The sequence below is a fragment of the Sorex fumeus genome, unplaced genomic scaffold (genome assembly GCF_029834395.1).
Source record: "Sorex fumeus unplaced genomic scaffold, SorFum_2.1 ptg000111l, whole genome shotgun sequence".
Taxonomy (NCBI): Eukaryota; Metazoa; Chordata; class Mammalia; order Eulipotyphla; family Soricidae; genus Sorex; species Sorex fumeus.
In genome coordinates this window covers 10,305,257-10,318,892 of record NW_026606168.1, presented here as the reverse complement: position 1 = coordinate 10,318,892, position 13,636 = coordinate 10,305,257, and positions in this window count along the sequence as shown.

The window sequence follows — 13,636 nt, the reverse complement described above, 5'->3', positions numbered from 1 at the left end:
GGTTCCCAAGCTCCTCCAGTGTCAAGTTCAATCAAACCCAAGAGTCTCTCTGCTTTCTGTGGTCTCAGCAAGAGTCGCGTGCAAAGAAATAGGGCAAGAGTTTATAAATTAACATTCACAACTAGTAATAGTATGACTATATCATCCTCCTATATAATCTTCATTATGACATTCATTGTGTCCCAGTTGTCAGTGCAAAAATTAAAAAAAAAGATTAGAATGTATAATCTGTACAAACAATGCTGTCAAATACAATTTTGGTTTTAAGCAACTACGGAAGTCTGCTAAAGGATGTAATCTACTGATACTCAATCTACAGTTACTGTTAACAAAAACTTAGAATGAAAGGTTCGTTTTGGTGGCAGGGTCACAAGTATTAAATCCATTCATGACCGGGAGTGAAAGTAAAGTAGGTAGGCCATTTGCCTTGTACACAGTCGACCCTGCTTTGACCAACAGCATCCCATATGATCCCCGAGTCTACCAGGAGTGATTCCTGAGCACCACCAGGTGTGGCCCCAAAACAAAAATCCATTCATTTTTATTAGCTAGAGCAAAATCAGTTACGTCAAACGCAGTTCTCAATCTAAAACAGCCATGTATTACTGAAGAGGCTCTAATCAATGGACAGGGTCCACCTCCACAATCCTGGTCCCAGCTGGCTCTACCAGATGAGCTTTCGTGTTATTACACTCAATGACATTTGAACAATAACAAAATCAACTGTGTATTTCTCAGGTGCTGCAAGACACATGTATGTTTTCACAGTCTCAGATTATAAACTCAGAAGTATCCTGCTCTCTGGATAGGATCCCAGCATTTTTCCCACCAGGTTTTAAGAATGAGGCAAATTACAGAGTAAATGTGGGGTTCCTACGTTTTGACTTTTCACAGAGCACATACATTTTCTGGAGCCTATTGTTTTGGGGGCCACAATCAGCAGTGCTCAGGGCTTACTGAGCACTGGCTCTAAGCTCAAAGATCACTCCTAGTGATGTGATCTAATGGGGCTTGGAGGAACCTCGGGATGGAAACCTAGTTGGCCACATGCAAAGCTTTACCCTCTGTACTATCATTCCAGGGGCTGGAGCAATAGCACAGCGGATAGGGCGTTTGCCTTGCACATTGTCACCCAGAGTTCGATTCCTCTGCCCCTCTCGGAGAGCCCGGCAAGCTACCAAGAGTATCTCGCCCACACAGCAAAGCCTGACAAGCTCCCCGTGATATATAAGATATGTCAAACACAGTAACAACAAATCTCACAATGGAGATGTTACTGGGCCCGCTCAAGCAAATCGATGAACAATGGGAGGGCAGTGCTACTATCATTCCAAGACCTCTTTTTAGTTTATTTTAGTTTGGCGGTTACACTTGGCCATGCTCAGGGCTTACTCCTGGCGGGGCTCTAGTGGACTATATGTAATGTTGGGGATCGAATCCTGGTAAGCCATGTGTAAGGCAAGCATCCTACCTGCTGTACTATCTCACCAGCCCCCTTGATTGCATTTTCAAATAAACATTTTCCCCACTTTTGTCTTGACCTGTAAAATTTCTTTCAAATACAAAGTCTAATGTTTTAAGTTGTATATTTCATATAGTCTTCTACATATAATCTAACTTGCATGTTCTCTGCTTTTATGTGCAGTAATTGCAGAATGGGAATGCCTTTGCTACCATCTTCAAAGCATTATTTCTCTGTTAACACCTAGGTAGTCTCCAACTTTTATGTTCTAGATCAGGGGCTGGAGCGATAGCACAATGGGTTGGGAGTTTGCCTTGCACGTGGCTGACCTGGGTTCGATTCCCAGCATCCCATATGGTCCCCTGAGCACTGCCAGGAGTGATTCCTGAGTGCAAAGCCAGGAATAACCCCTGAGCATCGCCAGGTGTGACTCAAAAATTAAAAACAAAAATAAAATAAATAAATATGTTCTAGATCAGAGGTTCCCAAACTTATCTGGCCTACAGCCCTCTTTACAGGAAAAAAGAAAAAAAAATCACAACTACCCTGGAAATCTACCTTCTTTAAGCAAATGAACAGAAAAAACTTCTCAGTTGCACCCAAAGTACTACACTCCCACAGACACACACAACCAAACCAGGGGGCGGGGATGGAGGCAGGGGGTAGGGTATTTGGGTGAAAACTGTTCTTTCCAGATGTCTACTAGTTACAGCATTTCTATAATATTACTATCCTCAAATTTTGAAGCGTTGAGCACAGGAAAAAGGAACTGCTACATTCTTCACGTATCTGAAGTTTCATTCCAATATGTACCACCTGAAAGACATTTAGAGTTGACTTACTAACACCATTTCCATTCATCTCTCTAAGCTTTCTTCCCAGAATGAATTGCCTGATGCAGATTTAGGCCTGAGCACCGGGTGAAGGCTTTGCCACATTCTTTACATTTGTAAGGTTTCTCTCCAGAATGAATCCGCTGATGTCGAGTAAGATCTGAGTACTGTTTGAAGGCCTTGCCACATTCCTCACACTTGTGAGGGTTCTGATCAGAATGAAACCTCTCGTGTCGAGTCAGGTGTGATTTCCAGTTAAAGGCTTTGCCACATTTTTTGCATTGGTGAGGCTTCTCTCCGGAATGAATTCTCTGATGTGGAATAAGGGTTGAGTATCGGCTAAAGGCTTTTCCACATTCTTCACATTTGTAAGGTCTATCTCCAGAATGGATCATCTCATGCCGAGTAAGGTCTGTGTATCGGATAAAAGCTTTCCCACATTCTTTACATATGTGAGGTTTCTCTCCAGAATGATTTTTCTGATGTATAACCAGGTTTCCCTTCTGGTTAAAAAATCTGCCACATTGTTGGCATGTATAAGGCTTCTCTCCAGTATGTGTTCTATAATGCACAGCCAGACCTGTGGAGTAACTGAAGGATTTACTGCATTCTTTACATTTGTAAGGCTTCTCACCACTGTGATGCTGCTGATGCTGTTTAAAGCTTGTAGCCCATTTAAAGGTTTTGCCACATTCTCCACACTTGTAGGGCCTTGCTCCAGAATGAATGACCTTATGTCTCCTTAGATATGACGAATCTCGGAAGACCTTCCCACAGTCTTGACATTTGATGGATTTCTCCCCAGTGTCAATTCCCTGACCTTGAGTCAATTTTGAGAGTTGATCACAATCTTTGCCACATTTTTTACGTTTGTGAGGCCGCTCTCCAGTGTGGTTTCTCTGATGTATAGTGAGATCTGAGCAATGTCCAAAGACTTCCCCACACTTACTACATTCATAACGGTGCTGTGGGACCCGTGTTCTATGAAGTTCTACTTTATGGACAGATCTGCTGTGAAAGTCTTGCCCACAGTCTAAGCTTTCTTCCCAAAATGAACTCTGTCTGCCTTTCACACAGTGATTAAGTTCCTCATCACATCCTCTCAGCCCTTCACATGCAGGCTTATTTTCCCCGTGTGTCCTGAAGAATAAATATCCTAAGTCACAGCTTCTATATCGTTTCAGCATCACATTCTTGAATGAATCGTCTATGTACTTCTTTAGCAAAAGGCCCTCTGTGTCTTTAGATGACATTGCTAAAATTTAAATAAATGAGTAACAAATTACCACAAGATTCAGGTCAATATGCTTTTCTTAAATATGGTTCACTTGCCTTGCAGCCAACCCAAGTGTGATCCCCAGCACCCCATATGGTCACCCAAGTCCCACTAAGGAGTGATCCCTGAGAGCAGAGCCAGAAGTGAGACCTAAGCACAGCCAGGTGTGGCCCAAAAATAACAATATAAATGAAATATGGTTCCCCGAGCACCACCAGTGGTCACATCTAAGCAGAGTCAGGAATTATCCACTGAGCATCAAGAGTGGCCCAAAGTCCCCCCTGCCTACCCCCTTCACCCCCCTAAAACGACCCAAACAAGCACTGGCAATTTTCAGCCAACTGGATAGCACTGTAGCACTGTCTTCCCGTTGTTCATCGATTTGCTCGAGTGGGCCCAGTAGCGTCTCCATTGTGAGACCTGTTGTTATTGTGTTTGGCATAACAAATACGTCACAGGTAGCTTGCCAGGCTTTGCCGTGTGGGCGAGATACTCTTGGTAGCTTCCCGGGCTCTCTGAGAGGGGCGGAGGAATTAAATCCGGGTCAGCTGCATGTAAGGCAAATGCCCTACCCACTGTGCTATCGCTCTAGCCCCTGTGCTATCGCTCCAACTGGATCAGATAGTTTAATACTAGTGCCCAATACACAGACTGGGATATAATACCTGCCCACACTCTTCTGAAAAAGGATTAATATCGAAGCACTACTAAAAAACAACCCTGGAGCCAGAGCAATAGTACAGCAGGCAGGGCATTTGCCTTGCATGTGACCAACCAGGACTTGATTACCGGATGGACCAGGGTTTGACCAATTCCCTGGCATCCCATATGGTCCCCCGAGGCAATGCCAGGAGTAATTCCTTAGTGCAGAGCCAGGAGTCACCCTGACCATGGCCAAAACACCCCTCCAAAAAAAGAAAGAAAAGTCAACGCCACCAGGCTGAAGCGATAGCACAGCGGGTAGGGCATTTGCCTTACACATGGGTTCAATTCCCAGCATTCCATATGGTCCCCAGAGAATTGCCAGGAGTAACTCCTAAGTGCATGAGCCTGGAGTAACCCCTGTGCATTGCCAGGTGTGACCCAAAAAGCAAAAAACAACCCCATCAAAAAATAGAGAAAGATGGACAGAAACTTCCTCTAAGAAGACACAGGTGGCCAAAAAATACAAAAAATACTCGGCATCACTAATCACTGGGTAAATGCATATCAAAATAATGAGGTTATTACCTTACATGAGTGAGAATGGCACACATCAAAAAAAAAAAAAGAAAAGCAATCAGTATTAGCGTGGATGTGAGCAAAATGATCCACTGTGTGTGGGAATGCTGAGTAGCTCAATCATTTTGGAAAACAAGATGGACACTCCCCCAAAATTCAAGAACTGACAGCAATTCCACTTCTCAAAAAACTCTAATCAGAAAAGACATTTGTGCTCTTATATTCATTGCAGCACTATTTACAATAGACAAAATCTGGAAATAACCCAAGCTACCAAGAACAGGTAACTGGATAAAGAAACTAATGATACGTATACTGTAGCACTGCACTGTCCTCCCGTTGTTCACTGATTTGCTCGAGCAGGCACCAGTAATGTCTCACAACAAATTGTGAGACTTGTGGTTACTGTTTTTGGCATATCGAATATGTCATGGGTAGCTTGCAAGCTTTGTCATGCGGGCTAAATACTCTTGGTAGCTTGCCGGGCTGTCCGAGAGGGGCAGAGGAATCAAACCTGGGTCGACCACGTGCAAGGCAAACGACCTAGCCGCTGTGCTATCGTTCCAGTTCAATACATATACAGAGTGGAATATTACTAGACTATAAGAAAAATTAAATCATGCAATTTGCTGCTATGTGGATAGAACTGAGGGTATCATGCTATAGAAAGATCTCTCAGCATGCTCAGGGGGTCTCCAGAGCTACCTCCAGTGATGCTCAGGACATAACCCCTATAAGAACTCTCTGGCTCCAGATGACTTTGTAAAAGGTCAAAAAATCTCAGCACAGGAGGTAAGGCATTTTTGTTTTGCATGCAGGTGACCCTGTTTGATCCCTGGTATTGAATATGGTCCCCTGAGCACTGCTAGATGTCACTCTTGCGCTCAGTCAGGAGTAGTCCCTGAACATCACAGTCCACAAAAAACAAAATTGATTCATTAATAGTAAAGTTTTTTTTTAATTAAAAAATACTGATAAGGCGGCCTTATTAGTCTAAAGGTACAGCAGTCAGAGTGCTTGTCTTGCACAGGCCAACCCAGATTCAATCCTGGCATCCCATATGATCCCCTGAGGCCACCAGGAGTAATTCCCTATCTCTGACACCATTGGGTTTGGCCCAAAAACAAAACCAAAAAAAGCCTAATAGGGTGGGAGTAATAGTGCAGAAGGCAAGACCCTAGCCTTGCACACAGCTGACACAAGTACTCTATATGGTCCCTTTGTATCACCAGGAGTGATGCCTGGGGTACAGCCAAGAGTATGCCCTGAGCCCTGCTGGGTATGACACCAAAACAAAAAAAACAAGCCGTCCTCACCCAAGAAAACCAGGTTCCTGTAGTTCTCTAGCATCACATCTCTGTATAATGAGCGCTGGGTCTGGTTCAGGCAGTCCCACTCCTTCTGAGAGAATTCTATGGCCACATCTCTGAATGTCAAAAGAGCCTGAAATAAACAAAACACATTTTTTTTTACCAAGTGCCATACAGAACTGGAAATTTGATCCAATATAAAATAGTTAATCTTGCCATGCTGATCCACATACATAGATTCGCCCATTATCAGTACCCCTACAAGAGTGAACTATTTTCTACCACTGATAAACCTACACTAAAAAAAAAAGAAAAAAAACCCCACATAATTTCCCTAAAGCTCATAGTTTGTGTGAGGGTTCACTCTTTATGGCATACATGTGACAGATTTAATTAAATCTAGGAATGTATTTTTCTAGTTCTTAAAGAGTTAAGAGGGGCTGGAGCGATAGCACAGCAGGTAGCGCATTTGCCTTGCACGTGGTCGACCCGGGTTCGATTCCCAGCATCCCATATGGTCCCCCGAGCACTGCCAGGAGTAATTCCTGAGTGCAGAGCCAGGAGTAACCCCTGAGCATCACCAGGTGTGACCCAAAAGGCAAAAAAAAAAAAAAGTTAAGAGAACCTGTTTCTAACTTAGGTGAATTATCCAATAAGAAGTAAAAGTAAAAAGTAAAGGCCCTCCCGTTGATCATCGATTTGCTCGAGCGGGCCCAGTAACGTCTCCATTGGAGACTTTGTTGTTACTGTGTCTGGCATATCGAATACTCTCGGTAGCTTGCCGGGCTCTCCGAGAGGGGCAGAGGAATCGAACTCTGGTCGGCCAAGTTCGGCCATGTTGGCAGCGTGCAAGGCAGACGCCCTACCCGCTGTGATATTGCTCAGGGCTGGAGCGATAGCACAGCGGTAGGGCGTTTGCCTTGCACGCAGCCAACATGGCTGACCCGAGTTCAACATTATAAATATATATTCTCTAATATTGTCATGGGCTGGAGCGATAGAACAGTGGGTAGGACGTTTGCCTTGCATGCAACTGGGCCGACCCAAGTTCGATTCCTCCGCCCCTCTCAGAGAGCCCAACAAGCTACCGAGACTATCTCACCCGCACAGCAAAGCCTGGCAAGCTACCTGTGACATATTCAATATGCCAAACACAGTAACAACAAGTCTCACAATGTTACTGGGCCTGCTCAAGCAAATTGATGAACAATGGGAGGACAATGACAGTGACAGTGACAATATTATCATACCTAGCATAGATGACAAATATTCCATAAAACTAATATAGATACTACCATTTTATGGAAGATAAAACATAATGATTGGGCTGGAGAGATAGTAGCACTGTGGCTAAGGGCTTGCACATGCCCAATCAGGTTCACTCTCCATCACATATGGTCCCCTGAGCACCACCAGGGGTAATTCCTGAATGCAGAGTCAAGAGTAACCCCTGAGAGAAGCATGCTGAAAGTAGACTAGATCAAACATGATTGCCACTCAATGCCTCTTTTGAAAACAACAACACCCAAAAGGAGAGAACAGAGGGAAATGCCCTGCCACAGAGAAGGGTGGGATGGAGGGGATGGGGGGTGGGAGGGATACTGAGATCTGTGGTGGTGGGAAATGGGCACTGGTGGAGGGATGGGTACTCGATCATTGTATAATTGAAACCCAAGCACAAAATTTGTAAGTCTACAACTGTACTTCATGGTGTCTCACTAATAAAAAATTAAAAAAAAAGAGTAACCCCTGAGAAACGCCACTCTGCCCCCCCCAAAAAAATAATAAAAGGTTCATCGTCACACATATCTTTGTGTGCTATATTTGTACCTTATGCAGCAAGTTGTGTGCATTTCTGAGATAATAGAGTCAACGTATTTTTTTTTTTCAAAGTAAATTAGTAAATTAGAATCAGGAGTGAAGGTACAATGTGTTCAACAATAAAGCTGTTCAAATTCAGATGACTCAGGAGTTATGCAGAATTTCTCCATTTCTAAGAGCCTACCAAGGCCTCTCCTTCACGGGTCACATTTTTTAATTACAAAGCTCTACTGTTGAATTATAGTTCCAAGTATTTTAGGCTTAACATTGGTTTGTCCTTTCTCCTCCAGCTGGGATCTTAGGTTAATTGAATTACACCCCCTCTAATGCTCCTGGGGGCACACCAAATCTTTAACCTCTCCTTTGTATTCTTCCCCTATCTGTTGGTCACAAATATTTCCAAATCAGACACGGTAACTTATATAGTCAAGCCTTCTGATAACTCTGGGTTTTGTACATGTAAGTAAAATACTGCTTTTCTCTTTCCTTTGTCCTTTGTATATATTTTTCTTTTAGAACAATGTCCTTTTTATACACACATAGGAAGACAGTTAATGCTATGCTTTTGTAATATGGGAGTTAAATGATTCTGAAATATTTTCTCCTGGGCATCTGTCATACTTACCTGACTCAGTTGCCCTTAGATTGACCTTAGTTCTTTACACCCCAACAGGGTGTCCTACAAGCTGTAAGCTACCCTGGCTTTGACACTGGAGAGCCTAAGCACCATAAGAAGTATAAAAAGTTAAGAGCATGGTCATGGAATAAACTGACATGACCAAACAGAACTAAGGACCCTATTGGGGTTAGGGCAGACTAACCTGGCCTGAGGACTGTAGACTGGGAAACATAGCGAGACATCCCCAGGAAACAGTCCCCTTTACCATGAATCCAGAGAGACCATTTAAAGCTTACTCTAGGGGCTGGAGCAATAGCACAGCGAGGTAGGACGTTTGCCTTGCGGCTGACCTGCGTTTGATTCCCAGCATCCTATATGGTCCCCTGAGCATTGCCAGGAGTAATTCCTGAGTGCATGAGCCAGGAGTAACCCCTAGGCATCACCGGGTGTGACCCAAAAAGCAATAAATAAATAAATAAATAACAACAAAAGAAGCTTAATCTAGGGTATAGATAAAAGCCTGTATCTCTTATTGTGCTTATACAAAGTGATTAGAAATATTAAGAAGTAAATTTAATACGATTATTTAAATGGATTACCAGTACAGGAAGGAAGAAAGTAATATGCCCACAGGTGGAATTCCACACCTGGGTAGAGCTCCTAGATGGAATGCAGTTCTTGGGTAGATCTCCTAGGAAATTCTCCCTGAGGGAGGGCCTTTGCGTCTGTTCCTTGTTCATGTTAATGTTCAACCACGCCTATGTATAACTGCTGACTCCCAACCCTACATGATTTCTCTATAGTAATTCTGATTGATTTGAATAAACTGCCACTGGTTACCAGCCGATGTACCCGTTCCTTCGTCCACTGGCCGGGGGGATGGTCATTGGCCCCGAACACATCAGAGGGACCCCAGTAACCATGGGACAGTGACCCAGACAACTAGCGCCTGAACAGTAATGCCTCAGACAAATGGCATCCAAACAGGGACACCTCTGAATTCAGACACTGTTCAACAACAAAATACAGAATATTTTCTGATATTGTCTTTGAAAATAACAAATGTGAACTATATAAGCCATCAATAGATTTATGGATGATGTTGTGTCTTTTGTTTGGGGACCACACAAGGGCTTACTCCTGGCTCTGTGCTCAGGGATCATTCCTGGAGGGTTCAGGGGACCACATATGGTGCTGGGAACTGAACTAGGTGAACCGTGCATCGGACAAGCCTTCACTGTACTATAACCCTGGCCTCAACTTTCTATTTTTTTTTTTTGGTTTGGGGACCACGCCTAGCAATGCTGAGGGCTTACTCCTGGCCTAGCAATGCTGAGGGCTTACTCCTGGCCTTGCACTCAGGATCACTTCTGGAAGGCTTGGAGGATCATATGGGGTACCAGGAATTGAACCACCCCCCAGGTCAGTAGCATGCAAGGCAAAAGCCCTACCCACTGCACTATTGTTCCAGTCTGTGTGTTTTTATTTTTAATTTTTTTTGCTTTTTTTTTGGGGGGGGGGGGGTGGTCACACCTGGGGATGCACAGGGGTTGCTCCTGGCTCTGCACTCAGGAATTACTCCTGGCGGTGCTCTGGGGGACTATATGGGATGCTGGGAATTGAACCTGGGTCGGCCGCATGCAAGGCAAACGCCCTACCTGCTGTGCTATCACTCCAGCCCCCAGTCTGTGTGTTTTTAAATCACAAAAGTGAATATAGAAAATGATATAAACTCAGGGGTATGATACCGCCAGCAGATCAAATCTGTACCTGTGAGGCGAGTGCATCAGCAGCCTGATGGCGCCTTCCGACTTCCAGATACCCCAAAATTGCTGCTGTGTCTTTGGCCAGACCCCCAAAAACTTGGGACAAAATTTACCAAGAAAGTAAACAGCCAAAAGTTAGGTATGTGGGAGACACACCCACAAACCACCTCCAGCTCAGCTATATAATTGGAGGCATGGCCTCTCTGGTTCCTGATCGAACTGCTTAACGGCCATGATCCCAGAGACTCAGAAACAAATCTTGAAACCCAATGGCTTGTGGCAGAAATGCGTCCGGTCCCTGCAGTAGGTTATAGGTGCTGGGAATAGGTTTCGTGCCTTGGCCTGTTCCCCCTAGGGGCCCAGTGGCCACCATCCTCCAGAGGTCACTGGACAGTCAGGTTTGGGCCCCACAGTGACGAGACACGTGGGCCTCACGGGGTTGGGGGTAAAGCCGGCCCTTTCCTCCCCACCCCAACGAGACCCCAAGTCGCTGCCCACAAACGGCCTCTCTGGCTCCTGATCAAGCTGCTTAATGGCCATGATCTAAAGAGACTCAGAAGCAAATCTTGAAACCCAGCAGCTTTTGGCAGAAATGCGTCAGGACCATGCAGTAGGTTACTGTTGCCGGGCCACCCCAGAAGGAAAAGGGTGCTGTCCCTCCACTTGCTCCCCCTTGGCAGCTCAGTGGCCGCCATCCGCCAAAGGCCACTGGACACTCAGATTTGGGCCCACAGTAATGAGACACGTGGGGCCTCACAGGATGGGGGTGGAGCCGGTCCTTTCCCTCCCATCCCAACGAGACCCCAAGTCGCCGCCCATAAACGGCCTCCCTGGCTCCTGATCTAGCTGCTTAATGGCCATGATCCCAGAGACCCAGAAACAAATCTTGAAACTCAGCAACTTTTGACAGTAATGCATCCAGTCCCTGCAGTAGGTTACTGACGCTGGGCCACCCCAGGTGGGAATAGGTTTCATGCCTTGGCCTGTTGCCCCTGGTGGCCTGGTGGCCGCCATCCTCCAGAGGCCACTGGACAGTCAGGTTTGGGCCTGCAGTGACGAGACACTCGGGGCCTCACGGGATGGGGGTGGAGCTGGCCCTTTCCTCCCCCTCCCAACGAGACCCCGAGTCACCGCCCACGAATGGCCTTTCTGGCTCCTGATCAAGCTGCTTAACAGCCATGATTCAAGAGACTCAGGAACAAATCTCGGAACCCAGCAGGTTTTGGCAAAAATCCTTCCAGATTTGTTAAAATTTCAGAATTTCAAAATTACGCAGCCACTACTGCAGCCACGGGACATCATATGTTATTCATAACCAGCAATAGAAAACAAATTGTCTACTGTTGCCTTTTCAGCAGATCTGAGTGTTGGGGTAAAATCCCAAATAATAAAGGTGGGTCTGGTGTCAAAATATTGAATGTAATCAGAGAGAGAGAGAGTAATGTGGAAATCATCTGCCCCACAGGTAGGGGGAGGGTGTGGGATGGAGGTATATTGGGGTTTTTGGGGTGGAGAATGGGCACTGGTGAAGGTAGGGGTGTTTCATTGTATGACCAAGACTTAAACCCGAAAGTTTTGTAACTGCTCTCACGGTGATTCAATAAATAAAATTATTAAAAAAAAATGAAAAAAAATGATATTAACTCTACAGGAGAGACAGTACAAGAGTTAGGCTCTTGCCTTGTCCAGGGAAACCCCAGTTAGATTCCATGATGTATATGGTCCTCTGAGTACTGTCTGGAGAGACCCCTGAGCACAGAACTAGGAGTAATCCCAAGCACCACTGGGACTTCCTTAGCACTGGAAATTACTCCTGTCTCTGGTTTATGCACATCATTCAGTAAATCTCCAAAAACCCTCATTCATGCTAATGGGGAAAATATTAACTGGCAGAGAACATTTGAATCCCATATGGTCCCCCAAGCACTGCTAGGAGCAACAACTGAGCACTGCTGGGTATGACCCAAACTCCCCCTCCAATAAAATCTTCAAGGCTAGAGAGAAAAGTATAGGGGTTAAGGCACTCACCTTGCATCAGACTGACCCCGGTTTGATGACGCAACCCTAGTTTGAGCCCCAGCACTTTATTTGGTCCCCTGAGCAATGAGCCAGGAGTTACCTCGGAGCACCAACAGGTATGGACAAAACTTTCTCCCAAAAAAGAAGACGCTTCCCTAAAATGAAACTAAGAGCTAAATTCAAAATTTTAAAAAGCCAGAAAGCTCTACAGAAACCAAACAGATGTCCTTTTCTTTTTGTCTGTCTGTTGGTTTTGTTTGCTTATTTGGGGGCCATACCCAGTGATGCTCAGGTATCCGAAGAGATAGCCTTATTGAAAGAACAGTTTTTCTTCTTTCAAAAGCCTAAGATGGGGGGTTCCAGTGAGATGGCTCAAGGGACTGGAGGACATGCTTTACACAGAAGTTCTATATTAGATCCCATTACTCTCCCCTGTATCACATGATTCCCCTCCACCCCCAAAGCACCAAGCCCAGAACAGACCCTAAGCTCCCAAAATAAAAACAAACTAGAAAGCCCAAGATAAGGACTCACTGCGTACCTCACCCAGCGCTGAAACCTTTGGTTGAGGTTTGTAGTTGAAATGGAGCAGGCCTAGGAGAGATGGTACAGCACACAAGGTGTTCGCCCTGCATGCACCAAGTATAGATTTGATCCCAGCACCCTATATGGTGGTCTCCAAAGCCCTACCAGGAGTGGTCTCTGAGCAGAGCTAGGAGTAAGCCCTGAGCACTGTCAGATTCCCGCCCCCCCCCCCAAAAAAAAACAAAACAAAAAAGGAACAGGCTTCAGGGACCAACCCAGGAGGGAAAGAGAATTTACTGGCCATATTGGAATCCACCAGAGCACCCCACATTTCCTTATTAAAAATGTGCTTCCTTATTTTCTTTTTTATGATATTTTCATGACAGTATGCTTGTTGCAGACCATGTCAAGGACACCTCCTCCCACTTAGGCAGCGGCGGAAAGGGCCTTTCTGGTAACAAAGGCCAGGCATATTACTACTGGGGCTGGCAAAAGTAAGTCACAGACCATAATGTGAATCAAATCAAGAGAAAACAGCAATTTATGCACATTTCAAGTCACACAGCTAGTGCTTCCATTCTAGGAATGTAATTACTACTATGTTCTAAGTGGTGTTTTCTCTTTAACATGCTCGAGAGCACGGCTCTCTTCCAGAACTTTCTCGGTAATTCTGGACAACATATCCATCCATTCTGCTTATGCATTTGGATGTGGGGTGAGTCTGAGCATACCCAGCAGTACTGAGAGGCCATTACTTGCTCTGGGCTCAGGAGGGACCCCTCAG